This window comes from Mya arenaria, chromosome 15 (assembly GCF_026914265.1).
Source record: "Mya arenaria isolate MELC-2E11 chromosome 15, ASM2691426v1".
Taxonomy (NCBI): Eukaryota; Metazoa; Mollusca; class Bivalvia; order Myida; family Myidae; genus Mya; species Mya arenaria.
Genome location: NC_069136.1, coordinates 5300389 through 5324109, shown reverse-complemented (window position 1 = coordinate 5324109; position 23721 = coordinate 5300389).

Below are 23721 nucleotides of genomic sequence, written 5' to 3'. Positions count from 1 at the left end.
GCAATGCATATAGAAACCTAAAGGAGGTCCATACTAGCAAATATATCATTTCGTGTACATAAGATGCTCATCCTGTGGGTACCGACATTCAACTGTAAGCTATATACTTGCCACATACTATGCATGTACCTCACATTTGTCCTGGCAACCATTTTAACAACAATTGAATTATCATTCCTCGGGTGCATGTCGATATAAAAGAACATGTCTGTGGACTTGAATCTCGGTTTATCACAGCAAAGACGTCGACTGGCAACATGACCACTCTCCACTTTTTTCGAGCCATGACATTACATTTACGATGGCATTACACACAAGGCATTCAATGCGATTTATTTACAATAAATATAAGTACTTCTGCGATCGAGGCTTATATTTATGTGAGAAAATAGTCTTCTACGATGGCAATAGGAATCTATTATGGTCAGATGCGTCTGTCATTAGAAAGTACGTTTTGCATTGAACATGACCCGTCGCATTATACCATTGAATGTTTACATGTCACCCGGTCGTCTTCCGTTTATTTAATGTTGTATGAAATGTTGCATTATAAATCGTTTAAAAATAAATGTTTATTTTGCACATATCTGGACAGCAAATATATCACAGTGAGTTAAATACTGTCGGTGTATAATTATTATTAGTAATAGCGAAATATATAATATTCTGTAATATTATGAACCCAGAATTCAACATATTCAAACATTTAAACAGATTTTGCAATTAAGGGATACAAATTTCAGAAAATTTGGATGCGCGTGTATTAGAATAACTCTTATGTACAACTATCAAGTCATATTTTACAAAATACACTCAATATGTGAGTATTGAAAGATATGGTATAGGTACACATGTAAATCATGCACATTATATGTATAAAACAATTGATCGTCAAACTATTTGAAACACATCTTTTAGATAAATGATAGGAAGGAACACACTGTATTTAAAGGTTATCGCAAAAAAACACATTTCTTTACAAGCTCTTTATACACCGGGGATGAGCAAAAAAAGTCACGTGACCACAAATGCAAACACCAGTAGTATTTTGGCTCGATTGATCGTCAATCAAGGTAAGTTTCTTATCGATATTTTTGTTATACGCGAGAGTTCGTTCAAATGACATAGCGCAAAAAAGAATGCATTGTTTTGTCTTTCGATCGGTGTATTGTTCACCATTCATGTCTGCATGGTTTCCGAGAACACTTCGATACAAATTGTGTCCATGAATGCAAACGCACGTAGGTAGTGTTTTAATGTCACATATTTTAATACATTTCCACAATTTTTCAATTGTTTTGACTTTCAGTTGTTCAAAAATTGTTTTTAATTGTTTTATGAATACTTTGTGCGATGCAATATGTACAAAAATGCAATTTCTGAAGTATTTCAAATTTGGCAAACGTACGTAGTCTACCTAAAATGGCAAACGCACGTAGGCATCTTATAGTAAGGAGCAAACGAATATTTCGTTAGCCTTTAAAAACTGAAAATGTATTCAAGATATTGAAGATAACTTTTGCTTGCACAATTTACTTCTATGCCGATAACATTTCCCACATTCAGCGCACTGGTATGATTTCTCGCCAGTATGGCCGTCCATATGAGCCTTCAGGTCTATTTCTCCTCCATTGAAATCCCACACATGTCGCACGTATAACGTGTCGTGCCATCTTCTCCTCGCCAATGCCTGTTCAGGCACGTATGTGTGGTGACCTCCTGCATGCATTTCGGACATAGAAACTGCTTATTGGATCCATGTGTGGTGCACCTGTATAAATACATGTATGCCTTTAAAAGTATGCAATTAAAATACTTGTAATTGCAATAGTTTGGTAACCTTTAATAAAAAAACGCCTGAGCTTGTGACTGGTAGATAATTGCTTAATTATAGAATAATATAGAATAAAACAAGAATAATATAAGCATTTTTTAATACTAGAATACACTTACATATGGCGCGTCAAACTCTCCGTGGTGTATAACTGTTTCTAACAGCATGTAAATGCTTTTACACCATCATGGCGGCGCTCATGCAATTTCAGCCCCCATGTCGTTTTCAACGCATTCCCACAAACGTGGCAAACAAATGACATCACTGAAACAGACACTGTCATTCATTAATTAAGCGCCACTTGATTTACTTCGCAAAATATATTACACAAATTGTAGTTTGTTAAAAGAATATCATTTGTAAAAGCATGTTCACAAAAAATACGTCTCGTGCAAACAAACGCTTATTAAAATCTTAAAAGATGGCTTATCTAGCTAAGTAAAACGACATAAAGCGTTTCACTTTCCCTTATGCATATGACCGTAAGCATTATGATCATAATAATAATTAAATATAAATTAAAAAATCTTACAGCAATAGTTATGGATATGAAAATAATAAAAAGTTTTAAAAGCTTTCGACATATACGATAAGTCATTATTATTATTATATAAGATGCCTACGTGCGTTTGTCATTTTAGGTAGACTACGTACGTTTGCCTTATGAAAATGCCAACGTGCGTTTGCCAAATTTAAATACTTCAGAAAATGCATTTGTTTGTACAAATTGCATCGCACAAAATATTCATAAAACAAATAAAAGCCATTATTGAACAACTGAAAGTCAAAACAATTGAAAAATTGTGGCAATATATCAAAATATGTGATATTTTAACACTACCTACGTGCGTTTGCATTCATGGACACAATTTGTATCGAAGTGTTCTCGGAAACTATGCAGACATGAATGGTGACCAATACACCGATCGAAAGACAAAACAATGCATTCTTTTTGCGCTATGTCATTTGAACGAACTCTCGCGTATAACAAAAATATCGATAAGAAACTTACCTTGATTGACGATCAATCGAGCCAAAATACGACTGGCGTTTGCATTTGTGGTCACGTGACTTTTTTTGCTCATCCCCGGTGTTATAGTAAGCATGTAACAGGCAGTACCCGCAAATGTTATATTTCAAAGGCAGCAAGATCACAAAAACAAGCATCATGTAGTATGTCTGGATAGTTAATAATTGAATATTGAAAAGTTATCAACTTTATTTCAAGTTTAGGTTTTGGTTTAACGCGCTGGCCGGGTCTTGAGGAAAAAAATAAAATCACAATGGCTGTTAAGTGTTCATTTTCATTGAACTAGGACGGCGTGAAATGCTAAAAGTCAATTACCATCTCTATCTCCTCCACAACTAAAATAGCAAAAGATCTTGTCGACCTTGTGTCAAATAGCGGTACACATTTCATCTCTATATTGTTTTAATTCCCTTTTGTATTAATGTTAACATATCATACATTGTCTATGTTCTCAGTACATCTTCCACAACTGCACATTTCTGCATAATCTTATAAACAAAATTGTATTTGTCTGGCGGTTTTGGCAGCTAGATAAGTCATCAACCTGAACCATGTTTATACAATTGATGTATGTTGTTGTTACGGCAATAAATGAATGCCCATTTCCAAACATAGTCTGGCCGTTTGTTGATTACTTACTAGCTAGGGATATGAGTTTCATAAAAGAGCCTAGCATAATGCATACATAATAATCACGGTGATCGCATAGGGGGTACAAGCTGCACGCAATCTGTCCAGTGGCAAAATTAAACATAAATATATATGTCATATCAAACGCTTTCAACAGGCCATGAAAACTTCGACTGATATTGATCTGATGATTAGTTCACATAGCGGTTTCGCTGACTTGTTTTCCTTTAACTAAAACGTTTCGGACATAAAACACATATCCTTCAATTCTACTACAATGTAAGATGGAATATAGTGTAAACACATAACAGAGCAAACAATAAACTCATAAACGATCTGTTAAAATTAAACAGATTTTAATAGAACTATAATCGTATGGCAACAGACACTCACAAATAAAACCTAAGGAGACAACAACATGCATTCGCACATAATAATATCAATTAACACAAACTCCTCATTGCACGACAAAGCCACTAACGTATTGATTTGGTTATTTGGAAACTAAACATGGTTATAATTCCAGTTTAACATTTTAAGATTCCCTGTCGTGATTAGGTATGGAAAAACGAGGACGTGTAATATTCTGAATGATATTGTCAGAGGCGAACTAGTCGTCTGCCTAATTTGTGCCTTGTCGTAACTTAATTTGTTTCCGTCCACCGAACATTATATTTCAACGCGTGATGCGGTTTGAATATTTCTCGTCATTGACGTACATTATAATAGAGAAATACATGGAGCACCTCGTTTGAAGAATATTATTAATAATGTCATTACAAATGTTAGCGCACACTAAATGTGCGGATAATTCTACTTGTACGGGTACGTGTTCTTGTAGACTCCCGTTTGTACGGGTACGTGTAGTTGTGTTTTGCTTCTTGTACAGGAAGGTGTACTTGTGGAATTCTACTCGTTCATTTAGGTGTACTTGTAGACCACTACTTTTACGGAGACGTATATTTGTGGACTACTTTGTGTATGATATATCATTTATCAATGTATATGAGATAACAGTACACTACACAATACTTGCATGAGATTAATATGACGCACTATGTTTGGGGATTTTTCAAAATCGGTTAATACATTGAATATATATATTGTTTAGTTATTGATTATATTGTTTAGTCACGAAAGAGGTTAGTTCACAAATTCTAAAATTACTCCCCCAAATGGTCAAAGAAGTAAAGCCTTTCTGAGGTTTTGAAACATATCAAAAATATTAACATTAAATAAGACAAAGATTAACAGACAGAAAATATACATATAAAACATGAGCTATTTGCCATTGTACGTGACTTTGTGTATCGTTTCGAATTTTGTTATTGATCAGGCGAATCCTTCACCAGCCAACATATGCGGAAAGTTTCTTTAGTTCTAATCAAATATATTCACATAGCAAAAACAGAAGCCACATATTTTTAACTTCAAAACCTCTTATTATATCAAGTAGTGGATGTTAAATAGATCACACTGTGTATTTTGATATGCTTTTTAAGGCTCATAGTTCTTCAGAAGATAAATTTGAATGACTATGATAGTTATTGATTTTTCAATTATGTCGGATTCATATTGATCTTTCGGAACCTTAAACTTTGTTACAAAAATTGAAAATTATAAACTTCAAGAGTTGACGTGCGCCTTGCATTAATTGCATGGTCAGATCAAACAATTACGTTCTGAACCATGTGAAATTAACATAATTATAATGTCAATGTATGATGAAAACGTTTTCATATAAGGCCCGCAAATTGTAAAAAACAACCGTTTGTGAAACTCGGAGATTTGACACGATCCTGGCGTTTTTCGTAGCTCAAGCTAAGGTAACATTTTGCTTTATCAGAGTCTGTGTTAAAAGGAAATCGAAACATTGTTCGGAAACATGTGATATTGACATCAACGAGATGTCGGCGTATAATGCAAAATGTGATCACATAGAGAAGTAGACTATTCTTCAAACTGTTTTCACGTAACCAGAATACATCTCATACGTCTGACTTCGTTTCTTCCCAGCCGTGAATATGTGATTTAAATGCATAAACACGCGCTTGTGACGTTCATCTCAACCCTTTTATGTGCGTAATTAAACGAACTTTATCGCTGGCAAAATCCTGGCGAAAGACAGATGTATTTGTCTAATTTACCAATTGCATTGATATTTTTTAGAATCTTTTCGGCTTTACCTCAAGTTTTGAAAATGTAAAAGCAATAATGTTACTAAATTATATGTTTTTGTGTGTAAACAAGGCATGAACATTCTTAACATTACATAGTCTGTCACGTACAATGTTGATGGAATATCATAATCAGGATTTTTGTATAATGAACATAGTCGTTATTATTCTTCCATGTATGCTTAGAAACGAAAAGAAAGTCATTTAAAAAAAATTATGTAACTGTATGCATGTTAAATCTAAATTGTGAACAACTTTTATTTTGAAGAAAGTTTTGTCAGAAAGAAAAAATCTTGGAAGTAATAAGATTCGAGCTGCGTGTCAATTATTATTTTTTTGAAAAAGAATTTCTTGATGAGGCAATTAAGTTCATGTTAAAAAAACGTGAAACAGCCTCAATCAATGCAAGCAATCATCTGATTGTTTAGATAGCAGATATTAATTATGTGATTAATAAAGGTCAACCATATAAGAAGGGTGTTTTGTTTGCTTTCTGTGTACATTTATACTTACACAGAAGCTATACTCATATGAAATGTATACAGCGCTGGGAAAAAAGTTCGATTACTACCATTGATCATTGATGAAACCTTGGTGTATATTTAGTTCCCTGAAACAGAGTTGGAGACTATGGAGTGGAAAGGACGATCTTCGCCTCTCCCAAAGAAAGCCAGGAGGTCAGGATTATCAATGAAAATAATGAACATTTTCTTCATGGACAGTCAGTGGTTACTTCTAAAGCGAGAAGAACCTAGCGCTAAGACAGTAAATAATGTTTACTTTCAGAAGTAAACAAACGGCCGGCTGCGAAATTGAAAACGTGATCGTTCATCAGGACAACGCTCCTACCCGTCAGGTTTACAACACATTACTTACCGCAGACATCCGGTGGTATGAAAGACTGCACCTTCCGCCTTGTAGACCATACCTTACGACTACGAACTTTTTTCTTCCGAGATTAAAGGCCGACTTCCGTGGTCGCAGATTTAAATTTGAAAAAAAATGATATTCACCTCACATCGGCGTTTTGGGGCTACGACAAAGAATGGTTCTTAGACATTTTCGACATGTTGGTAGAACGACGCGGAAAATGTATTAAATATTTTTTTTAAAAAACAACATTGAATAATATACATACGTCATATCCGTATGAAGCTATCCGTGGCGTGTATATTATAATCATGATTCCGAAGCCATTAAGCCATTTTACAGAAAAATATATTTGCTTTCAAAGTCTAACTTTGATAGTGATATGGAATGGAGGAGTAAAAAAAGAATATACGCCACTTCAAGGAAGAAAATATTTTTAAATGATTGCGGAATTGAAAATCAAATTGACTCTATTGTAGAATGGTACAAACTATTTTGAGTCCAAACGGCTCCTATTTGCAAAGTTCATCTATTTTTCTATTGAACGTCAATCAATGACTGAACGTAAAGACGATAATTAATGTGCACGTCCGTGCTATGGTGCCAAAAGAGCAAACTCTTTAAATAGTTTTTCCCCCCGGAAACGTTGAGAAAATGAGCACTTGCAATGGCTGTCGTGAACGATAGCTGTTTCCCTACCATGTAAAATGCTTAACCTAAGCTTGGTAAAATTCATGTGTCCGTATAATATTCTGCACTCAGCCATCTATTTGTTTCTCTTGGGATGAATTATATGAAAAAAATGAATCAGAGATACTTTTATCCTAAATATATTTTGAATCATATCTGATTTGCTATTCTGTCGATTTGAAAGGAATTGAATAAAATAGATTTTACTTCTAATTCAAGTAAGTTTACGCTTTCAAGATGAGATATTGTTGTTTTTAAGTGTTCCGTCCATCAACAAGCTCCGCTTCCTAAACAAAACAATGGAAAGAGCATAGACTGCCTCAATTATGTACGTATCTTAAAGTTTGACCTTGTTTTCGATTGGACTCAAACAGCTTAGCTTAAAAGTATATGGGATATCTTAAGGTTTGTATATATATATATTATTTTGAACTCATTGGTGAATGATCGAATATGAGATCCCCGAAAGAGCTCGTCTTTGGAAGCCAGGAGTTAAACTAATGAGTATTTCATAAATATGATTACTGAATGCGCGGTCTATCTGTGGTTTGGTGTACTTGTATATTGTATTTCTCCCTCAAATGTATGGTGGACTTAACCTTGTGACTTTAAACAGGGCCTTCGTTAATGTTCGGCTACAGGTCTTGTTTTTTTCAAGAATGCATTTGCCATACAGAATAAAGAAATGATTACACGCTTTTAAAACAACCCTCTTTATTTAAAGAAATCTGCATACGGTTTTAATGTGCATTGTCGACAACAAAGACAATTTATTTAAGTTATTTTCTAACAGCTGAAAGGAAACATATCTGTTGTCATCGAGCGTTTTGACGCTTACAAGCGCATAAAATGGTATGAATCGTCCAAATGACAAACCACTTTATATAAACTACTTTATATATATATATATATATATATATATATATATATATATAAAGTAGTTTATATAAATATACAAATTTGGCTGCAGTTATACTGGTAAGTTTACTGTTTTCAGAATATATTCTATACAAGAAATATAAGTTGTTTTACACTGTTAACATGTGCGCATTATATGCTCGTTATTGCTTTAAAGCTGCACTCTCACAGATATACCGTTTTACAACTTGTTTATTTGTTGTCTTGGAACGAGCAAATTTTTGCGTAAATATGTGCAAATCAATGATAAAAGATTGCTTACAAAAGATCAGATCACAGATTTTCATATTTCTGTTTGAAAATAATGTTTTATGGCTTAAACAGTTACTAACTGTTTAAGAAAAATGCATTTAACATCTTATTTTGTTTTTAAATATAAAAATCTGCGATCTAATTCTTTGTCAACAGTCTTATATAACTGGTTTCCATAAGTATTTCGCAAAAATTGGCTCGTTCCAAGACAAAAAATAACAAAGTTGTCAAAATGTTAAATCTGTGATAGTGCAGCTTTAAATAATTCCATTGTGTGTCAACGAGATATGTGTGTGCATGACAGTGCATTTAACAAGTTTAAATTCAAACGTTGCCGCCTTGAAACTTTCCAATTCGGCTTTTATTAACGTCGGAATCATGCTAGAACCTTTGTAAATTAATACAGAATAATTTATTTGAAACCCTTTTTGGAATTTTTTGTCAAGTTGTTTTTTCTTCAGTTAACATAAATGACAATGACATCAGAAGTACAATATTTTTAAGTGCAATCAATATACTTAAGTTACTGTACGTTTATACAGTATTTATTCTACGTCATAAATGTGTGTCTCTGGTCACATAGTGGTTGACGCCTTTGCTTTCAAATCCGTCGATCCCGTTTCAAACGCCCAAACCGGCATGATATTGTTTTGAAGGGTTTATCTTATATCAGTTAATTATATCTTTTTATTTCAGTTGATCTGCCAAACATCATTGACAGCGACGACAAATTTGAATTCCATGTTATTATATGATTATGTAACCGGGGGTATAATATAACGCCTTTTTAGGTCTTGAATATATATTTATTGTAGATGTTGAAGATGAAGCCTGCAATATAAAAGATGATTCATCACCTTTTTGCAAATAACACAATAATTAATGATAATTACACAATATATGCATATATATAATGAATAAAAGTAAAACAATACACTCGATCTAATATGAAATAACAATCTAACCTACCGGCAGCAAAATACTCTTTTGCAAGAATATTAAACACTTTACGTAAACAATGAATAGTGGTCCGTTGGTTGCGGTGTTCAGTACAGGAATGAGTGACCGGGAAAGTTAGCACGGGTAAATTGATTAGTAAAAGCGCCCTCTATAAATCTATAAATAGATAAATCACTCATACTGAACCAACTACTTTCATACGTCACAAACTTAAACATTAACATACATGTAACATACATAGCAAGACACTGACAGAACATTAACTACGGGCAGAACATGATCGCGCTTTATTAATAAATATAATGAATTTATGAAATGATCAGGTTGTTACATTCTTCCCTGCAGGGTTAAATTCGTCCTCGAATTTCCAAAATCATAAAAACTAATGATTTCTAAACGATATTCATAAATTGCTTCTAAACAAAAACATTATTTCTGTAATTCTAAATGATACACAGATGAAATCGTAGTGTATATATTCTAAAATAAAATGTCAATAGTTAACGTTTATATATGTATGTCAGCAAATCACTCGAACACCGGTCTCCTGAAATTTCCTTAACAAAATGATTATCCTGCAAACTAATTTAAATTATTGTTTCTAAAAGTTAACTGTTTGACAAGACGAAAAACACAAGTATCTCCAATCTCAATGCGCTTAACCTACCCTGAAATCAAATAAAATATTAAACAGATAAAAACCTGGACTGTGAAATTTAATACCTGCAACATGAAATATTATAGTAGAAAATTAAACGAAATTAACTACTAAACGTAATAAATACAGTCATTAGTTTCCGTACAGGAAACCCACTCTCCATAACGATCTGGTGGCTTCCGGTGCCTTACTGGCCGGGCTTCGCGCACCACAGGTTCTTCCGGTGGCGAAGGCGGCAAAGACGGAGTATTATGGATGGACGGCGACGCTTGCTGAGCTAACGGTGGAACTGTCGACCTTGACCCTATCAGCGAGACTGGTGGACTCTCGTCCGGCCCGATAGCCGTGTCTGCTGGGATCGAAGGACGAAGCGACGAGGTAGAAGATGGATGGGACTCGTTAGGTGTCAAACTTGCGTTTTTGACGTACGAGACTCCTGCCTCCGAGTACCGATAGGTATCTGTCTGACGTTTGTGCTCCTCCGTTGCGGAATCATATAGTAAATAACACTTACGTCAGATGAACTCGAATCGGACTCGGAGCTGCCGTCGTCGTTGCCCATTGCTCTGGTCACCGGTCTATGCATCTTGATCGGTTTCCATTTCGTCACTTCCGGGATATCATCTTCTTTAGGGACAGACACAAACGGAAGTAGAAAATTCCTGTGTACAGTGCGAACAGGACCCTTCTGCGACTCCATGGTTACCTGATAAACAGGAACATCTGGCCCACAATAACATAAGGGTCCCGCTCCCACTTGTCTGCCAGTTTGTGCCTGCCCTTTAGTCCAACTTTCTGAACTAAAACTATGTCTCCTACTTCTAGGCGATTCTCGCGGACCTTGGCGTCATAGTTGGCTTTATTGATGTCGGCACGCTTCCGAATACTCTGACCAGCGAGTTGATATGCGTAGCTCATGCGCTCCTTGAGTCGCTGTACATAGTTGACGGGTCTCACAGTGTCCTCGTCTTTCCCTGTTCCTAGAAAAGCATCTATAGACAACCTAGGATGCCATCCAAACAATAAATAATGGGGTGAAAACCCAGAGGAATCATGTTTGGTTGAATTATATGCTTGAACTAACGGTCCTATGTACGTCGGCCAGTCTAGTTTTTGGTCGTCCGTCAAGGTCCCTAACATTTTCAGAAGCGTCCGGTTGAAGCGTTCACATCCGCCGTTTCCGGACGGATGGTACGGTGTCGTCCTTGTCTTACGTACTCCTGCAAGGGCACACAAAGATTTTATCAATTTACAATCAAAATTACGGCCTTGGTCGCTATGCAATTGTTCATACAAGGCTTTAGCTGTGGCTTGAGCTGTAATTTTCTTGCAAGGAACGGCTTTTGCATAACGAGTAAAATGGTCCGTTATAACAAGAATATCTTCGTAGCCGCCTTTGCCTACATTAACCTTGAGAAAATCAATGCATACAAGTTGCATAGGTCGATTTGTAACGATGGGCAGAAGTTCAGCCATCGGCTTCGTTGGGGTTTTGCGGCAGATACAATTAAGACAGCCAGTGACCCTCTTGTCGACATCTGCTTCCAAACCAGGCCAATAAAATCGCTGCCTAGCAAGCCACATGGTCTTCTCCTTGCCAGGGTGTCCTACATCACGGTGCACGCCGTTGATCGCGGTCGCACGGTGGGCTTCCGGCACCACTAGTTGCCGTACTGGTTGATTGTCCTGGGTAACGTTCCGGAATAGAATTCCCTGCACAACCACGAGTCTATTCCGTTCCCGAAGGAGACGCTGCACTGCAAGTGGCTCGTTCCGGTATCCTTCCTCCCCTGGCAAAGAATCGCTACCCAGGATCTGTATGACTCGAGCAATCACTGGGTCCTTCTGGTGCTCCTCCTTCCATGATATTCTCGGCATAGTCGGAAACTCGTATATCTCATCTGCAGCTTGAAAATTAGGGTCACCGGCTAGGCTGAAAACATATGGTACATTCTCCGTAACTGAAAGACATACAGCCTTAGCAGCGTCCGGATATACAATTCTGCTCAAGCCATCAGCGTCTGTATTAGTTTTGCCCGTCTTATACACAATATGAAAATTGTAGTTGGCAAGGGCCGCTACCCATCTATGTTGTGTGGCATCGAGTTTAGCGCTGGACAACACATAAGTCAAAGGGTTGTTATCTGTCATGACCTTAAATGTGTTGCCATAGAGGTAGTCATGGAACTTGTCCGTGATAGCCCACTTCAGCGCAAGGAACTCAAGCTTATGAGCGGGATAGTTCCGTTCAGCAGCACGAAGACCTCGGCTGGCGTAAGCTATAACGCGCTCCTTACCATCCTGCTCCTGTAGCAAGACCGCACCCAAGCCGAGACCTGAGGCGTCTACGTGAACCACGAAAGGCAAAGTGTAGTCGACAATACCAAGGACAGGGGGCGCGGTAAGAAGCAGCTTAACCGAGTCAAATGCGGACTGCTGGTCCTGTCCCCATTCCCATGATGCGGGAGACTTGGCCTTCTTCTTCGACTTGCGGGACTTCTTATTCGTACAATGGCCTTCCAGCAGCTTATTTAAAGGCTGGACGATTTTTGAATAATCTGGCACAAAGCGACGATAATAGCCCGCAAAGCCCAAAAAGGACCGTAACTCCTTCACATTGGAAGGGACAGGCCAGTCTAAGACAGCGCGTGTCTTTTCTGGATCTGTCGATATGCCATCGGCAGAAATAACATGCCCCAGGTACTCTACCTTTGTCTTAAGTAGCTCGCATTTAGATGGTTTAAGCTTAAGACCATGCTCCTCTAAGCGTCTAAAAACTGCATCTAATCTCTCCAAATGTTCGTCGAATGTTCTGGAAAATATCAAGATATCATCCAAAAACACGAGACAATCGTTTAAATTTAGGTCAGACATACAGAGCTCAGCTAATCTCTGAAAACTGGCCCCAGCATTACAAAGCCCGAAAGCCATCCTAGAAAACTCCCAGTGACCAAGATTGCCAACTGAGAAGGCAGTCTTCTCTTTGTCAGACTCTTCAACCTCGACCTGCCAATAGGCTGCTCTAAGGTCCAATTTGGTGAAGAATCTTGCCCCTGACAACACATCTACCGTATCGTCAAACCTGGGCAACATGTAGGCATCTTTGCGTGTTCTGCTGTTCAACATACGGTAGTCGACACAGAACCGCAGACTGCCATCTTTCTTTCTGACCAACACAACATTAGACGAGTATGGGCTATCTGATGGCCTAATAACATCACAAGCAATCATGTCTTTTAAATGTTGTCTAACCTCCTCATACATGGCTGGAGGTATCTTACGATAGGGCATTTTAAAAGGAGTGTCATCTGTTAGTACAATTTTATGTTTGATAGAGGTAACCTTACCAATATCAGTGACACCAGTACTAAATATTTGTTTCCAGTTGCCTAGCAACTGCCGAGTACGTAAGACTTGGTCAGGCGTCAAGTTGTCAACGTCAATTTTTAGACCCAACGTCTCTGCAAAAGACTTGGTATCATCTGTACTATCAGATTCACTAGTAGAGCCCATACCAAAGGCTAAACTATCTAAAATCTTAACCTCATTTACAACACACAGCTCAGACTTAGGTTTAATCTTAATAGGTTTGGCAGAGACATTACAAACTCTTATCTGTACCTTAACACTATCGCTAGTCTCAGTAGACTGGAAAACCTGCGGTCGAACTATGTAGGGCTTGTCGCTTTTGGAATTATCTGTAACAAAATGACAAACATTGTTAGCTACGCCCCTGACGAGCCCGTTAATTACAACCGTCTCATAAGGTCCCACTTCTACAGTACGTCGATTGGTAGATCGCATTGGCAGAGAGTTACATGTCAGAGCGTCAAATGCTGTTTGCCACGATTCAGGAACAGAATCCTGCGATGAAAAGAATTTGCCTTACATCGGCGTATCACATTAGTGCCCACTACCACAGGACTCGGGCCGCCATCAGGAACAATGAGAACTGGAACATCAATTGTAAAATTCGAGAAAAATGGTATTAAAATTGTTGTCTCTATGTATCCATAAAGATTCAGCTTGCTACCATCGGCTACATTGACGTCTAAATTGAAACTATTGACGTCAAGTAGAGGTGGTTTGTTCTGCAATGAATCGAAAAATGATTTAGAACAAAGGGTTACCATGCTACCTGAATCGATAAGAGCTGGGGTTTCTACTCCGTTGAAATATATGAGGTCTATATTTGAGGGACCTACTAGTTTTTCACGTAAACTAACCTCTGGTTTAACCACAGAAGGTTTTTTCTGGTGTCGCGGGCCTTCACTCTTTGCCACTTCCGGATGGCCATAAACGGGAGCGGCTAAAAGTTTGGGTGACTCTCACCATACTCACCTTGGTTACCATGTTGTTGTTGTTGTTGTTGTTGTTGTTGTTGTTGTTGTTGTTGTTGTGGTGGTGGTGCGCGCTGGTGCTGCTGTTGGAACTCAAATCCTCTTCCACGCCCACGTCCGTATCCTCCACGACTACTACGACCACGACTATAACTACCACTACTAGAAGTAGAAAATCCCGAATTGACCTGCAGTTGTTCCATCAACCGATCAAGCTTTGCGTCATACGCCGTCATCTGCGCCTGCAGTTCACTAACCTGCTTACGTACCTCATCTGAAGAAGATGGCGTGTGGGTCGCGACGGCTGACGTGTGAGTTGGTCGGCGGGGGCGTGTGCTAGCACCATTACTGGGGCGTGGCTGGGAACGGGCGATCTCTTCCTCGACCTGACGCAACTCTCGTAGTAGCTCGTTGTAGTCACGTACCGTATCATACTTGTGTCTTGTCTGCAACCTGAGGATATCCGACGACAAACCTGTCCAAACTTTGTGTCTGAGAAGATCATTCCTGGCAGAATACGGGATGTCGCCTTTGTCCATGATCATCTGCAAATGAATTTCTAATCTACAGGCGAAAGTAGTTATAGACTCACCATCTTGTTGAGTAGAGTTGAAAAATTGTTGTAAAAGATCCTCCTTAGACGATGCATTAGAATACATAGCATCTAACTTTGCAACAACAGTAGCTAAACTAGCATCTTCACCTAAAGGTACCATCATCTCACGCGCCCTGCCCCGTAGGGAGGAACGAATTACCTTTAAAATGTTGACTTCGGACAGGTCTCCGGCCAGGATCAAACACTGCACCTCATACCGCCAAACCATATATTGAACCTCACCTTTTGGGGTTGGCAGATCTCCAGAAAAACTCGTAATGACGGCATTGGTACTGCAACCATCGATGGGTGTAAACTGGAAACCTGTGGATTGAAATTGAAATGGTGACCGTTAATAGGTGTTGACATCGGCGGAAAACCTGGCGGGGGTTGTACTGTCGGGGTGGCCCGCGGTTGTGTTACCAACACTTCTTCCAGTTCCACCTTGGCTGATGTCTTGGGCGTGATATTAAAATGGGTCATCATCGCCCGAACAACATCTTCCACAGAAACGTTCTGTGACATACTGGAATAAAATATAAAAACAAATGCAAAATGTAAATTTCAATTGTCAGCACACCTGAAAATTGAAAAGAACTACATGATTAACTTTACTTAAAATCAGCAAATCACGAAATCACTATCTTAAAATGTAAGATATTTCTGTAAGTACTATTTAATAATTAAGAGCAATGAAAATTAAATGTCAACTGCCAAATGTTAAATATGAAACTAATCCCGCCCGTCTGAACAGTGTGTGTAAATGTATATTATCAAACGTTCGAGTATCAATATACTAAAACAAATCAATACATAAAACTCAAATCTGTGTCACTAATAAATGTATGTCAAATAATGAGCATCGTGAGAACATTTCATGATATAAACAACTTTTACTACCCTTTGGTACTATCAACGTAATCTGCACGTGGACTTTGCGGTCGGCTGACTACTATTATGTCGTCTGCCAATCAATACGCCTCACATCTAAGCAGACGAAATTACGACAGTGGATCAGCTGATAACTGTCAAAACATTATACATGAAAGAATGGTATTTGGTCAGCGTAATTAATACCGAGATAATCGTATAACTTTTGAAAACAAATAACTATTGTTGCAAAATGCGCGATTATAGAATGAAATCCATGCACGAAATAAAATATTCACAAATAATGGTGTACAGCTCTGAAAACAAAAACCAAGGACAGTTTAAAACAATAAACTTAATGTTAGTGCAAAATAATGTGGTCAAGTGTCGACTTATCAACACTGAAAACTAAATAAACTGAAAGCAACAAAATAGGTTTCAAATAAAATAAGCAAAAATAAGCGGAAATGAAATCACGAGCGCAAGCAAGCGGAAAATTCGCAACAGAAAACACTAAACAGCAAAATACAAAATTTAATAAACTAGCGCGCTAACATATACTCACATACGTACTCACCAACCTCTTAAATAGAAAAAAAAACTACTTTATTTTTTTTTTGGAAATGTTAGTTGGTGTGAGGAATTACAGTCAAAATGTCCTGTATACGTAAATACGTCAAAATATGCAATAAATCAATTAAAAATATATCTCGAATGAATAAAAACACAAATGTCAAAATCAGAATTTAAATCTAAATCAATGAAATACGTGGAAAAATTCAAAGCAAAGTGAATAACACGATAACACAATCAAAGTCAATAAAATACGTACAAATAAACACAATGTATAGATGAATATCGATGTGAAATGTTTTAAACAAGACCCTTTTTCTAACTGAAATAAACAGTAACTATATTTACATGTATATATACAACATTAAATAACTAACCTACATGTACATTGGAGGAAATAGACCACGTGCGTCCGAAAAATCAAAAATTTACGTCAAAATACAAAATTGATATAATACAATATCAAAAATTTACCAGGATAGACTACGAAACACGCAAATAGAATTTCAATTCTAATAAAATAGTGAAAATCTTAACTGATTCCAAAAATGAAAAATCCAAATATAGCACTGAACCTGACCGATGACCTCAACCTTACGGGAAAAAGTAAACAAACTTTGACAGCTGGGAAATGAACACACGTGTTTACTCAAAAATGAAAAATATATGGAAAATGAACAAAAATAAAGCACTTACTTGTCCTCCAAAATAATAATCCACATTATAAATATTAATAACACAATTACACAAATCCTCCTTTTGCGAAGATGATGTTGTCCGACGAATCCACACAATGTCAATGTTAATCGATATCGTGAGCGCTCAGAAAAATAATCTTTAAAACGTTATATAAAAAGGGGGTTCAGAGCTCTGATAAGGGGAAAATGGGTGGTGGAGGGGACGAGGGGGTATGGGTAATGGGATAAAGGAGTATGGGTAATGCGGGACGAGGGACGGGGTTGCGACATCACCTCCGGAGGTCCGTATCACTTGGACCTCCCGTCCGCTCGTGAACGCCGCGTCCTGACTGTACCGGGATGACTACCGTGGCACCAGACGTCTCTGGATGGAACACAGCCGCGTGTGAAGGGCGAGGTCCCTGTCACGTGGTCAACGTCAGCAGACGAAGGACGGAATGAAGAGCGCTGCCGGCTTCTAAACGTCTCATTTGGCGCCCAAAAAGGGACCCGTGGTATACGATATGCCTCAAAGTCATTGCGAATTGACCTTAGTCTCCGAAATTCGAGGACGAATTTCAAAATGGAGGGGGAATGTGTAACCGGGTATACGATGTATATAGCGGCACTTATACTGTCTCGCTATAGAGCTAGCTTTTATAGCAACGCGGTAGAGTGTCCGCCTACAGAGCGAGAGGTCGTGGGTTCGAACCCCGACAGGAGCACATAGCAATTTGTGCAGTCTGTTACAATTAAAATAATGCATTCAAAATATATTTATATGTTTATAATTATATAGTTGTGCCCCCAATTTAAAACGTCCTGGAACCGCCACTGACATTAATCAATTTATTCAGTAAACATTAGTGGTCACAGTCATGGAAAGCTTTACTGTACATTTTAATTTCCGTACGTTGTCTGGGAATCAATAAGAATTGCCTGAAAGGACTTGCTACTCAAACCGTAGTTAAAATAATTAGGCTTTCTTTTGGAAAACAACTCAGTCGTCTAGTACAATTGAGACAGTATAATGAAAATTAAACTTCGGAACACAAGCACGCAATGGGGTGTTTAAGTATTTGCACGATGCCATTAAAGCTGTTCATCTACTGCTCAATGACACTTTACTGAGAAGCCACATCGTTATGAAGGCAGCACTTTAGTATTATTTTCAACAAACAAACAAATGTCATTTTGTGTTTAACTCACATTGTTCGTAATCAATATATTTGCTTGTTTATCCAACAAACATTTGTTTGCCCAATAGATTTCCAATCTAAGACCATACATGTATAATATGATTTATTAACTTAGAACTCTAAAAAACATGGCCTACCTTTAAGCTATTCCCATTAACAAATATGTTCCACCATATGTCTCTTATCAATTTGTTTTTATTAAAATCAATTTTGCCCAACCCTCTCCCTGTGTATATAGTACAGATTTTGCTTTACGGTGAATTATAATGAAACACACAATTTTGGTGAATATATATTTTCCATTCAACGGGTGTGGGTACTTAAAATACGTACACTCTTCCATGGGCATGTATATGTCGATAGTCGCATTAAATCAATAACAAAGTGCATATAAATGATATACATAATTTAGTACAGTTATTTACCAGTAAGTATCAATACACGCCTTTTCAGCCCTATGGTATACATTACTGACCATTTTTATACATGTTGAATGGTTAGTTATAGGATATTTTATTAAATATTTGGCTATTTAATGGCATAACGCACTAGGTACACTGAATCAACTGTCAACTGTCTATAGCGTACTATGATTTTTTTTCATTTTAAATAAACATTGGAAGGTCGGTGTATTTTAGTGAAACCTCCTTCAACACTGATAACGGTATTTGAACAGTTTATTTTATCAGTAATATAGTTTTCACTGATTCCATTGCACAATGCCGCACCGGTTAGCGCACTCGCTTCGACCTGGGCTCGATTCCCGGCCTGGGCGCATGTGAGTTTGGTTAGTGATCAGCTAGCCGGACAAGTGGGTTTTCTCCTGGTACTCCGGTTTGCACGACAAAGCCACTAGCGTATTGATTTAGTTATTTTGAAACTAAACATGGTTATAATTCCAGTTCAACATTTTAAGATTCCCTGACGTGATTAGGTATGGAAAAACAAAGACGTATAATATTCTGAATTATATTGTCAGAGGCAAATTAGTCGCCTTGCCTAATTTGTGCCTTGTCGTAACTTAATTTGTTTCCGTCCACAGAACATGATACTTAAACAGATAATAACACGCGTGGTGCGGTTTGAATATTTCTCGTCATTAACGTACATTATAATAAAGAAATACATGGAACACGTCGTTTAAAGTATATTATTAATGTGCGGATAATTCTACTTGTACGGGTACGTGTTCTTGTAGACTTCCGTTTGTACGGGTACGTGTAGTTGTGTTTTGCTTCTTGTACAGGAAGGTGTACTTGTGGAACTCTACTCGTTCGTTTAGGTGTACTTGTAGACCACTACTTTAACGGACACGTACATTTGTGGACTACTTTGTGTGTGATATGTCATCCATTTATCAATGTATGTGAGATAACATTACACTACACAATACATGTATGAGATTAATATGGCGCACTATATTTGGGGATTTTTCAAGATCGGTTATCACATTGAATATATATATTGTTTAGTTATTGATAATATTGTTTAGTCACGAAAGAGGTAAGTTCACAAATTCTAAAATTACTCCCCCAAATGGTCAAAGAAGTAAAGCCTTTCTGAGGTTTGAAACATATGAACAAATACAGCCAGAAAAGATACATATGAAACATTAGGTACAGATTGTAAAATAATGAGCTACTTGCCATTGTTCGTGACTTTGTGCATCGTTTCGAATTTTGTTTTTGATCCAGCCAACATATGCGGAAAGGTCGTTTAGTTCTTATCAAATATATTCACGTTAGCGAAAAGAAAAGCAAACTATTTTTAACGTGTTGGAAATTATGACATTCAAGATTTGACGTGCTTCTGGCGTTTATTTTTGTTCGAGATGTGGCAACGTTTCGTTGAATCATTCATGGTCTAATCAAAGAATTACGTTATGAAACATATGAACTTGAAACTCCGAGATTTGACACGCTCCTGGCGTTTTTCGTAGCTCCAGCTATGGTAACATATTGCTTAATCAGAGTCTGTGTTAAAAGTGAAATCGAATCAACATTGTTCGGAAACATGTGAGATTGACATCAACGAGATGTCGGCGTATAATGTTAAACCTCATCTCATAGAGAAGTAGTGTATTCTTCAAACTGTTATCACGTGACCAGAATACATCTCATACGTCTGACTTCGTTTCCTCACAGCCGTAAATATGTGATTTAAATGCATTAACACGCGCTTGTGACGTTCATCTCAACCCTTTTATGTGCGTAATTAGACTAATTTTTGTCGCTGGCAAAAGCTTCGCGAAAGACAGATGTATGTGTTAAATTTACCGATTGCGTATATATATTTTAGAATCCCTTCGGCTTAAACTCACGTTTTAAAAACAATTATGTTACTGAATTATATGTTTTTGAATAAAACAAGACATGTACATTTTTTACATTACATAGTCTGTCACGTACCATGTTGATTGAATATAATAATCATGATTTTTGTATAATGAACATATTCGATAACTTTCGTCCGTGTATGCTTACAAACGAAAATAAAGTCAATTAAATTATTTTATGTAACCGTATACATGTTATATCTAAAACTGTGAATTACTTTATTTTGTTTGTACTTTAGATTCGAGCTGCGTGTCAATTATTAATATTGTGAACATGAATTTCTTGATTAGGCAATAAAGTTCATGGTTAAAAACGTAAAACAGCCTCAGGCAATGCAAGCAATCATGTGATTGTTTTATATAGTAGTAATTATTAGTGTAATGAATAAATGTAAACCATATAAGGAGGGTGTTTTCTTTACTTTCTCTGTACATTTATACGTGTACTGAAAAAATAACCATATGAAAACGAGGAGAAATGTATACAGCGCTTAAGAACGGAAGGGGGTCGATTCTTAATTCGAATTGCTTCCATGGATGAAAGCTTGGTGTATATTTAGTTCCCTGAAGCAAAGTTTGATGCAATGGAGTGGAAAGTACGATCTTCTCCCTCTCCAAAGAAAGCCAAGAGGGCCAGTATATCGAAGAAATATTGTACAGTTTGTTCTTGGACAGCCAGTGGGTCTTTTTACAACAAGCAGGACCAAGCGGTAAGACCGTCAATAATGTTTACTATCAAAACGTAGGTAACATTCCTTATAAATTACGATTAACAATACTAGAATGAAATTCAATATTTATTTTTAATAAAATCAATGAATTTCATATAGCATGGTTTCGGTTCATATTGAGATTGAAGTGTACAAATGTTTGTGAATTTTAGTTCGCACCGGGAAACAAACGTCCGGTTGCGAAATTAAAAACGTGATCTTTCATCAGGACAACGCTCCTACTCGTCGTGCTTATAACACATTACTAACAGCAGACATCTGGAGGTATGAATGACTGCAAGTTCCATCTTATAGACCCAACCTTGCGCCTACGAACATTTTTTTTCCGAGTTTAAAGGCCGACTTACGATGTCGCAGATTTGAATTTGAAAAGGAAATGATATTCGCCTTCAGATCCGCGTAATGCAGCTACGACAAAGGATGGTTCGTAGACATTTTCGACATGTTAAAGGAGCGACACTGAAAATGAATTCAATACTTAGAAATAAAACACATTGATTAACATATACGTGTCTATGCTAAATGCTTACAATACGTCATTTCCGTACGAAGCTATCCGTCCGGTATCAACTATGGTAATGTATTTCCTATTGCTTTCAAGCCATTTTACAGGAAATTTACATTTGCCTTTAAAGTCAACTTAATCGACTGGATTGTGATAAGGATTTGAGGAGTGAAATAAATATACTGTACTTCAAGTAAGTAAAGGTTTTTATTTTTTGCGAAAATTGAAATAAAATTCTACAGTAGAATGGTGCAAAATAGTTTGAGTTCAAACGGCTGCTATTTGCGGAGTTCATCCATTCTGTTGTTTATTATGAAGGTTAAAAAACAATCTATATTAATTTATAAGTAGTAGACTCATTATTTAATTGATCCTGTTATGTGCCTAGTTAACGTCCATCAATAACCGAATGTAAAGACGCTATTTACATTACTCAGCGTCCCTTGTTCTATACACTTTTATCGCCAAAGAAGTTTCGTAGTAATAAAAATTATGAGTGTATTGATCAAGCACGTAACAAGAATGTTTGGGTTGACATTTTATTTTTAAAAAAATGCCGCAGACTATTTTGCCGTTAAATTCTTTCAAAACAAACTGCTGTACAAGGTCACTTAAAAAGTCGATTTGTGGTGGAACTTTGTTGATTGTAAATAATGGATAAGGAATATGTGCCAAATATTTTAGGCTTAATGCATTACTTTTTTTCCATTCATGGTGTCATTTCATCTCAGATACCTTTTCGTGTGACAAAAAATTACAGCAAATTTCCTACATGTACTTTATTCATCCTTTTTATTCTAAGGAAAATACAATTTACTTATCCCATCAATATTAATCAATGTATTCAGTAAAAATTAGTGGTCACAGTCATGGAAAGCTTAACCATACATTTTTCGTCTGGAAATCAAAAGGTATTGCCTGGAGGACAGTCCTGTGAAAACGTAGTAAACGCAATTAAGCTGTCTATTAGAAAACAACTCAGTCGCCTTGTCCAATTATGACAGTATTATGGAAATTAAACTCAGGAACACAAGCACTCAATGGGGTGCTTAAGTATTTACACGATGCCGTTAAAAGGAGTTCATCTACTGCTCAACGACAGGGAAGTCGCACCATTATGTTTGCAACGGTTCAGCTTCATTTTCTACAAACATAAAAATATCATTCTATGCCTAACTTACATTGTTCGTAATTAGTATTTATTTCCTACCAGGTTGTGGTTCTACAGAATAATTTTCAAATCCACGACCATCCATGTAATATATTACTTGTATAAACATGAAACTCTAAACGAATACGATATAGTTGCTCTGAAGCAACAACTAACTGCACATTGCATAATATGGTGTTTTCATTTGTAATATATAACGGAATATTAAAAGGGCTTTAATAGCGAAACCATCCTAAAATTTACTATTCGAAAGAAGTCATTGCACCAAGAACATCGTTTTCACTGCATCAATGGAACCATGCAAAGACATTTATTGCATAAAGTAAGCACACAAATATTATTAATTGCATATGTTTTTTTTTATTTTCAAGAAACTATACATAATCATAAATGGGGTTCAATTATGATGTGGAAATTTTAGGAAATGTCGTGCAAGTCCTAAAACAGTGCGGTTAAACATAACAATAATCAAATTGGACATATATAAGAAGGAATATTACGATTGTATACCTGTTTTCACTAATGTGATACAGGACGTCAGAAAAGCCTCATATCAAAATATCTCCTATAAATTGAAATATAGAAATAGCATTTAAAATGAACTTAGTTTAACACAGTCTTTAACACAGTCAATGACGATACATATTTTAATTTTCAAAAGTAGAATGAAGAGTTCCTGCACCTATGTTGTTATGCAGTTATTTGA